We start from the raw sequence: 10,069 nt of genomic DNA on the forward strand, positions 1-10,069 counted from the left end.
CCATAGCCTAAGCTGTGAAGGCGCGGGTATTCAGCATGACCATGCTGAGGGTCCCGGGTTCGATTCCCGGTCGGTCCAGGATCTTCTCGTAATGGAAATATTCTTGACTGCCTTGGGCATAGAGTATCTTCGTGCCTGCCACACGATATACGAATGAAAAATGGTCATTGGCAGAAAAAACTCTCAGTTAATAACTGTGGAAGTGCTCAAAGAATACTAAGCTGAGAAACAGGCTTTGTCCCAGTGGGGACGTTACGCCAAGGGGAAGAAGAAGAAGGCTCAAAATTTCAATCGGTCTTAACCACTCGTTTCTAGGATGCTGTAGAATTGTGATGGTACAAAAAGATTGAAATTTTGTTCATTATAACCTGAGGTACGGTAAAAAAGGTATTTTACGTTACAAAACGGGTGTTGGTAGTGTTAACACATAAGTACATTCAATGCTAAGAGAATTACTGAAGAAATAAAAAAAGGAATATCTCGAAATTAGCACATTAAAATAAAACAAACAGTCGATTTTTTATGAGAGTTTTTATTTAATAATCTTTGTTCCAATAGAGAGAGTACATATCATTACAGTTATTTCAAATGTTGTGAAAAAAGTCGTTTTATGGTAGCTGTGAAAAGAAAATTATATGCACGCAGTGTCGCGCTTGATGCGATCACTGATTGATTCGATGAGTGAAAACAAATTCACTCAACAGGTTTCGAATTTCAAAAGCCTGTTGGGAACTGTTATTACCTCGAAACAGTCCAGAGATTCCTTCAAGAGGTTCACTTTCATTTCTCCAATCTCCTTGCCTAATGACTTCTCCTTCTGCATCAAAGGTATCGGCATATGTTGGGGGGCAGTACACACTGTTGTCGGATTGCTTTAGGTAGTTATGCAGGATAACTGAAGAAAAAACTACCTTCTCGGCATGTTTTGGCAACATTACCAAGGTAGTCTTCAGAACGCGCCATCGAGCGACTAAAATGCCGAACGCATTTTCTATGGTCCGCCGAGCACGCGAAAGCCGATTATTAAAATTCTCCCGAATCGGTGGAAGCAACTTTCCGGGAAACGGCCTCATTAAATTAGGTTTAAGCGGGAATGCCGCGTCACCTACAATATAGTGAGGTATTTCGATTGTGGAATTCGGCAAACATGCTGCCGGTGGTAGGTTCAGCGATCCGTCAAACAAACGTTTGCCAAACTCCGAGCTTGCAAAGACGCCTCCATCACTATGTCCCCCATAGGCTCCAACATCAACTGACAGAAACTTGTAATTTGCGTCACAAACCGCCATCAAATTGATACTGTGATCTCCCTTATAATTGAAAAATTGAGATCCTGAGTTTGGGGGACACTCGATCTTGACGTGTTTGCCGTCAACGGCCCCGCAACAGTTTGGCAGATTCCACAACTGGTAGAACTGTGATGCGTTCCTTGCCCAGTCTGCCGTAGTTAGTTCCGGCAAGAATTCGCCCTTTAGTTCAACCCACAGCACATCGCATACCTCATGGATGATACCCCTGGACGTGCTTTCGCCTATTTTGAAGCTCCACGATAAAAATGGGATGTCTGGTCCATGGGCGAGGTAGCTAAAATAATCAGACATGATAGTATGGGAAAATAAGAGCACAACAAATATACTCACATTAATGTGAGGAAGAGTCTAAACTCAGGGCTAAGCGGAGCCCTTAAAGAGGATTTCTCCAGCTTATGCTGAATCCGCGACAACAGCGACCTGAATGCGGCCGGGCTTATCCTCGTTGCCCGGAAAAACTTTTCAGGGTTTTGGACCATTGTGTCGAAGTTCGCCACAAAGAAGCCAGATTCGGCCCGGCTCTGCAAAAGCGGATGCACCCACCATCTCCTTACAGCACTCGATGTTGTACGCTTCCGATATTGCCTATATGCTAGATACAGGCCGTAAATTGCGATCAAATCGATGATATCCATTACGAAAATTATTCAATAGCTTCAACAGAACTCTGAACCAACTAAAAATGATTATTCCCACAATTCAGCTGTCATGCAACGTATTCATTGTGCGTATGTTGTCCGTTTTGCGTGCGTTTCCCATTTTAGTACAAACCGGATCAAACGGATTACCAGACGCAATTTCAAACGCAAAACGCAACGTATCCATTGTGCTCCGGCCTTTACTTTCGCCGTTCTGTATATCCGGAAATTGAAAGTTCTAAAAGTGAAAAATCGAGTTGGTTTAGAGCGGAACGTGTAGAATTTCGTCTTCGAAACACGTAGGATTGATAAAGTAAATTTGTTAACTATTCTGACTTGAGTCTGTTTGAATAAGTCTTCGAGAAATATTGTCGCTCGCCCACCAAATCGGAACGCGCGTGTGGGACACGCGACGTGTAACTCGTTCGACGTCAAATCGACGTAAGTAATTTTCAAACGGTTTTGAGAAAGTTAATTAAGAAGAATCCCACCTTTCTTCTAAAACTGTTATAAAATGAAACCCCTTATTAACTTTTTTTTACCGTGTATATCGCTCAAATTTTCCATGCAATCAACTCTCGTTAAAACACTAGGTAGTTCCTATCATTTCCCGGGCGCATTGGGCGAAATTAACATCAGAGCTCGTATCGAAAGAGGATATCAAATGCGCCTTTATGTTTTTCTCACATATTTCGTGAAAAACGTTATTTTTAAGGGACAGCTGTGTAATTTATCGAATAAACTGTTAGGTGAAAAAAACTCATTTTGTTTACAATTGTCAGTTAGGCCGTAACGGATCATTGAAGGTTATTTTTTGCCAGTGCTCACCGCATCAAAACAAAGGCGCCACTGTATATGGGATTTAACATAGGCCTCTTCATGTGACAGGTCCGTCTATGCATTTGTTTACATCAGTGGGGACCGGTGCTAACACGGGACTATCATCTCCATAGAAGAACTGTCTAAGAGCTTCCTGATCAGCTGATTTGAAACGTCTTGTGAATAGGCCTATTGTGAAAGCATTGCTGTTCTGTCAAACACACAAGGCTATGGTGGCGCTATCTATGCTTTCCAAAGCGGCCGTTTTGGTTATTTTAATGATCCATTCTAGTACTGTATTGAAATCTGCAAAAATAAAAAATCTAGTTGTCCGGCAGGTATTGACTGTTTAACGATAAACTTGCGACGATCTTGGAGGTGATGATTTGGAGGTTATATGGCAATTTGGAGGTTAAAATCCCCTCCAAACACTAGCGATTTTGCGGTGGGATGTTGACGTTTGATCACGAATATGGTACGATAGGAGTGACGTCACATGTTTACAATCAAACGTGATTACATCAGTAAAGAGCCTGCCTTGTTAATTTTTATGTCATGAGCCTATGCATGCTATAAAACGTTTGACTTTTACTGTGCGCCCTGTTTTCAAGTTGCCCGTGAGAGAGAGCGAGACAGCACCAACACACGGCGCACAGTAAAAGTCATGAGAACAAAAGAATTTATGGCACGTACAGAGGCTCATGCCGGAGGTGAAATAACTATCAAACTGTCAAATTTTAACTAAAAGTTACAACGAATCGGCGAAACAGTTCACACCCTAAGGCTGTGAACCATTTCACCAGTTCGTTTAACTATTAGTTAAAATTTGACATTTCAATAGTTATTTTCCCCTCACATGGTTAAATTGAACATCGCAGTCGACCCATTTGAGCTTTGACAGTCGAGTAGTTATTTCAGAACAAAGTTGACAGATGGTTAGTTATTCTCAAATTCACGGGAGCAAAAAGTAACTTTCGAACTGTCAAGTTTAACCATACTCCAGAGCAGGGTTATTTCTAACTGGAGGGGAAATAACTATCGAGCTGTCAAATTTTAACTAAAAGTTAAACGAATCGGTGAAACGGTTCACAGCCTTATATCCACATGAAAAAAAATCATAATCGCAAAGTTTGCTTCTATCATTCCATAAAAATATTATAGTGTAGACAAGACAAGTCAAGGTGATTCAAACAGGGTGGGTGTACGGCTGTCAACTACAAACAAAGCTCGCCTAACAATCATCTCTCGGGCGGGCCGTCCCAAACAGCATCATCTCTCACGCGGGTCGACCCAAACAGCACAGGTCGAACGCGGGCCATGCCAGGCAGCAAATGCTGATGCATTTCAACACTCAAACAGCAGGATGCCTAGCAGCGTTGTAAGCCAAACGAATACACCCACAAAACATGAACGGTAGGCGCATCTCGTTGCGTATACCCCCCCTGGATTCAAAGTAGCTGTCTTAGCTCGAGTGTAATAATATTTTGTCATTGAACAGGACTAATGCACTTACCACCATAGTGAGTCGACTACCGCTCTGATGCTGCTAAACACGATGTAGTTTCGCATCAAAAAGCGATTCGGAATTCACTTCACAGCAAATCAAATCAAAAGCAACTTCCAAATTCTTCCACGAAATTATCACTGCGACCACGAGGATAAAAACACTTTTTTCACAGCTGTACGGGATGCGTTCTTTCAGCGAACTGTTTGGCTATTTGCTTCAAAAATCGATCATGAGTGCTTTGCGATGTTTTTTTTTTTTTCAAAACACGCATCGTCGATCAACATGTGATGCTCGTGTTTGACGCCAGGGGCGCGAAAATCTCCTAGTGTGTCAAAGTGGCTGCGTTACAGTGCACTATAAAACTGAACTACCCTAATGATAGATATTATGCTCAATAATTATGCACGCAATTGCAGGCAATGGACATGCCCTATATCAACTGCAGCGATTTGCAGTAGACAGGATGTCCCGGGCCCGATCTATCTGACAAGCCAATCGAGCCCTCTGTCACCATAGAAGATGGTGTCTCCATCATGTCGATAGCCTGCGCAATTGTTAAATAACTTAAACTTTATTATTAAATCATATTATTATTTTTTTTAATATTCTGGACAAACATTTGAAAATGGCCCAATCTTTTTTCAAAAACGTTGCTGTTGAGCCCTTTTCTAGCCCGCCCACGCAAACTAGCACCACTACCAGAAAGATTGGTGTTCCCTTCGCCAACCATGAGGAAGTGAACTTCCCCCTGAAACAGGTTTTGCCAGGACATAGGGCACTAAGAATCTCCTGCGTGCTCGAATTGGCTGCTTGGGCACGTCAGGAGTTAATCATCAATATTAACCTCCTTTTCCCGAGCAGCCTAGATAGCCGCGTAGTGTCGGTAGCGGTTGTTTCAACTGGCTAAGAATTAACACTACGGACTGCCTGTTCCGGTGGTAAAAGTCCACCTCACAGGTGACCCCTAATTTATGGTGTGATGCGTACCGTGCCTAAGAATGAATGGTTAGGGGGGTCTAAATAAAACCTAATCGCAAACGGAGCATGTGGGGTACCAGGGCACCCTCCACAGTATTGAGTCCTTCCTGTGCTACCCGGAGCAATGGTGCAGGTGACCTTGTGTTTCTCCGAGATAATCGGCTGCCCTTCTTCAGTCTCTATCTTGAGGCTTAATAAGGGTGGGATTATGAATATGTTGACATTTAATTTAAATTATCACCTATATGGATTCGCATTATGCGTTTTACACAGTGTATTCTGTGCTCTTTCGCCTTTGGCGACTTTAAATAGATACCGATCTGGTTTTTTCGTTGCTGGTCTTTTTCGTGCTGAGATTGCAAAAAGCTTAATCCTGCCTAGTTTGGGTAGTGGCTACGGTTAGGTTAGCTCAGATCAATCTTCAGCATAAAAGAACAGCAACGATCAATCTTTGCAGACTCATGCAAAATGGTGCAGCCCAAGTGGCGCTAGTTCAAGAACCCTACTTTCGTAGAGGGAACTTCTATCTAGGTAACCTTGTGGACCCAGTTTTTGCTACTTTTAGCAAGCTTGAAATGGCAAACTCGCGCTCCATGCCCCGCGCATGCGTGCTCGTTAATAAAGCAATCGTTGCTACACTCATTTCTGAGTTAACTACCAGAGATGTATGTGCTGTCACAATCGATGTTTCTGTTGGTGACCTCAACAGGAAATACGTCTATTGTTCGGTATATTTACCACATGATGAACCATCCCCAACGGATGACTTCAAACGAGTTGTCGTACACTGCGTAACAAAAGGCCTTCCGCTGATTGTGGGCAGTGATGCCAATGCTCATCACATCATCTGGGGCAGCTCGGATATCAATTTGAGAGGCTCCAGTCTTTTTTTTTTTTTTTTCCTTCTAAGCAATGGGGGGATAATCTGCTCAACAGACTCCGGACCGAGGTCCGGGAGTGTGGGGTTGGGGACCATTTACTACGTACAAGCAGTAAACAGGACTACACCCCCGACCCACTAAACCATTTCCATTGCCGCCAAACCCTTCGTCTCTCCGGGACCACCAAGAAGGCATTGCTTCGGAGAGGGGCTATTGCACATCGCATCCTCCAGGTTAGCTGCGTAGCCATGCAGCAACGAACATCGATGACACGCTTATGGGGGTCCACCAAGGTAGCATGCTGGCGCATTGCCAGCTTCCCGGGTGGTCCTCACCTCCCGTTGTCCGCTGAAGGCGGGCAGGGTCGACCACTAAGCCCGCGCCCAGCTGCACCGCAGGTATCAAGAACTGATACTGCGGGCTTCGCAATTTGACCTACTGAAGGCTCAGGCCCTATCAGCTAGCACCAGCTGGGATTGCTGACGAAGGGGCCTCCACCTGCCCCGAACAACCAGAGGCTCGTATCCACCCAGTAGGCCGGCGCCACGACAGCAGCGCTACCAGGATGTTCTCCCCGCGGCCACTTAATCGCTGTAAGGGTCGATTTCGACCGTAGGGCACCGGTATGACCTACGTAGCCGACTGCGAACCCTTGGACCACCTGTTGATTAGCGTCTGCACTAGTCACTCCTCGAGTCCACACGCCACCTCCTTTGGAGTTCCGAGACGATGTGGGTGATAGCCGATGAAACGGCATTCCAGCCAAACTCGTCTGCACACATCCTCTGGACCAAATTGTCCGGAGTCGTGTCCCGACCGCATGTGGCAAACATGCGGTCACGCATTGTGCGGAAACGCGGGCACACGAACAAAACGTGTTCCGCCGTTTCCTCTAAACCTGCACAAACTGGACATTCGGGAGAACCTGCATGACCGAAACGGTGTAGATATTGTCTAAAGCATCCATGACCCGAAAGGACCTGTGTTAGGTGGAATGTTAGTTCCCCATGGCGCCTATTGACCCAGATATCTAACCTCGGAATCAACCTGTGAGTCCACACTCCCTTGGTGGAACTGTCCCACGCACGCTGCCATTTGACCATGGAGGCCAGTCTGGCAGTCCTGCGTATGCCTCTTGTGCCGCGCATTTCGAAGCCCTCTATGTCTTCCATGATAAGGATACCAATAGGCATCATACCGGTGATGACACAAAGTGCATCGTGTGACACGGTACGGTACGCGCTCGCAACCCTCAGGCACATTAGCTTATAAGTACTCTCTAGCTTGCTACGGTAGCTATCGGTACTCAAAGCCGTGCCCCAAGCCGGGCCACCATAACTCAGTATGGACGAGGCGACACTGGCCAGAAGCTTACGCTTGCTGGCGTACACCGCAGAGCTATTGGACATCATCCGGGACAGTGCCACAATAGCTGTGGAGGCTCTCTTGCAGGCATAATCGACATGGCTACCGAAGGTAAGCTTGTCGTCGATCATCACCCCCAAGTGTTTGACGGAGCGCTTCGAAGTGATTGTGCAGTCGCCTACACTGATCACCGCTTGCTGCACCGACTTTCGGTTGTTGACAACAACAGCCTCCGTTTTGTGGTGAGCCAATTCCAGTTTCCTGGAGCTCATCCACTCCTCCACAATTGCGATCGAGTGGGCTGCAGTCAATTCCACTTCTTCGATCGATTCACCGTAGACCTCCAGCGTAATATCGTCGGCAAAGCCAACGATGACCACACCCGCCGGGAATTTTAATCTCAACACCTCGTCGTACATGACATTCCATAACACCGGACCCAGGATGGAACCTTGCGGGACTCCTGAGGTTATGTGAAAGCACTTCCGACCCACCTCTGTGTCATAGACTAATACCCGATTCTGGAAGTAACTTCCGAGAATCTTGTACAGGTACTCGGGTATCCCCAGACGCAGGAGCGCATCAGCAATAGCCGCCCAGCTGGCACTATTAAATGCATTCCTTACATCCAGAGTCACTACTGCGCAGTAGCGAATACCCCTCCTCTTACGCTGGAGTGCTATCTCAGCGGTTTTCTTAACCGTCAGAATAGCGTCTACAGTGGACCTCCCTTTCCGGAAGCCGAACTGGTTGCCTGAGAGACCATTTACACCCTCGGTGTACCTCGACAGTCTGTTGAGGATGATCTTCTCGAGCACTTTCCCCACCGTGTCAATCAAGCATATTGGTCTATACGCCGACGGGTCACCGGGTGGTTTCCCCGCCATTGGCAATAGTACCAGGCTCTGCCTCTTCCACGCATCTGGAAATACTCCCTCGTCCAGGCATATCTGCATAGCAGATCTGAACATACCGGGAGCCTCCAAGATTGCGACTTTGAGGGCCAGGTTTGGAACTCCGTCCGGACCTGGTGCCTTCCCCATGCTAAGGGATTTTGCAATCCCTACAAGTTCCTCATCAGTTACTCTATCCTCATCACCAGCCCCAATCCCCGGCTGTCCTACAAAAGGAGGCCATGGGCTAGGGTTGTGGCGCGGGAAGAGCCCCTCGATGATCCCCTCCAGCATCTGTGGAGACTGCTCCGTAGGAGCAATTGCACCTCTTGTCTTCGCCATTACGATCCTGTAGGCATCACCCCACGGGTTCGCGTTGGCACTCTGACAGAGTCCCTCGAAGCAGGCCTTTTTGCTTGCCCTTATCTCAGACTTCAGCGCGACTTTGGCAGCGGTGAACACCGCCCGTCGTTCTTCACGCTCTTGCTCGGTACGTGCTCGCTGCATCCGTCTCCTGGCCCGTAGGCAGGCACGGCGCAGGTTCGCAATAGCTTGAGTCCACCAGTATGTCGGTGGTCTCCCATTCCTAGGGTGGACTTTTCTAGGTATGGTCGCATCGCATGCACGCGTAAGCACCGCTACCAGTTCGTCCCCGCTTAGGCCGAGTAGGTTACGCTCACGGCGGAGCGCCTCCCTAAGTACTTCATCATTGAAGTACGATGTCTTCCACCTACGAGGGCTTGGCCTTGACCTAGCCGCTTCCTCAACCCGCTGCCTGCTGTTGTTGTAGTCGATACTGTAGCGAACCGCCAGGTGGTCGCTGTGAGTGTAGGCATCGTCTACCCTCCAGTTCGAACTACTCGTTAGGCCAGGACTACAAAAAGTAACGTCGATAATCGACTCCGCTCCGTTACGGCTGAAGGTACTTTTGGCACCAACATTAGCCAGATCGACATCTAGCACGGCCAGTGCCTCTAGCAGGATTTGACCTCGCTGGTTCGTGTTACGGCTTCCCCATTCCACGGCCCAGGCATTGAAGTCACCCGCTATTACAACTGGCCTTCGCCCTGTCAGCGCGGTCGTCATACAGTCCAGCATCTGCGTGAACCGCTCGGTCGACCAACTCGGAGGCGCATAGCAGCTACAGAAGAGGACCCCGTTTACTTTGGCGATCACGAAGCCCTCGTGGGTAGTAGACACCAACTGCTGGACAGGGTATTTACCCGTTGTCCATATCGCCGCCATTTTTCCGGATCCATCCACGACCCAGTTGCCGTTGCCGGCGGGTACTCGGTATGGGTCCGATATGATGGCGATGTCCGTCCCCCACTCAGCAACTGACTGGTACAGCAGTTGCTGAGCTGCGTCACAGTGGTTCAGGTTCAGCTGCGTTACCTGCACTGTGATTTTTCGTTGATGGCTCGTTTGAAGGTCGGGCACCTTGAGCCTCCCGTTGGGTGATTGTTGTTCACGGACTTGCCGGAACAAATCAAGCACTTGGGAGGGTTCTTGCAGCCTAGTGCCTTATGACCTTCCTCACCACAACGCCTGCACAACTTAGTCCTATCAGGGCCTTTACAGCCCCAGGACTTGTGTCCAGGTTCCCTGCACCTAAAGCAGATCACTGGTTGCTCATGTATGTTCAGTGAACATACTGACCAACCAACCTTGATCTTAC

General features: G+C 47.5%; 1 protein-coding gene across 1 annotated transcript in view; it reads right to left on the bottom strand.

Annotated features, from left to right (window-relative positions):
• Nucleotides 1–4,483, bottom strand: part of LOC5570044 — a 76,471-nt gene extending 71,988 nt beyond the window's left edge. Inside the window, exon 1 of the mRNA XM_021849502.1 lies at nucleotides 4,281–4,483. The gene's annotated coding sequence lies outside the window, so the exon portion shown is untranslated. The remainder of the gene's footprint in view (nucleotides 1–4,280) is intronic.
• Nucleotides 4,484–10,069: the final 5,586 nt, after the last annotated feature.

Source organism: Aedes aegypti, chromosome 3, assembly GCF_002204515.2.
Source record: "Aedes aegypti strain LVP_AGWG chromosome 3, AaegL5.0 Primary Assembly, whole genome shotgun sequence".
NCBI lineage: Eukaryota > Metazoa > Arthropoda > Insecta > Diptera > Culicidae > Aedes > Aedes aegypti.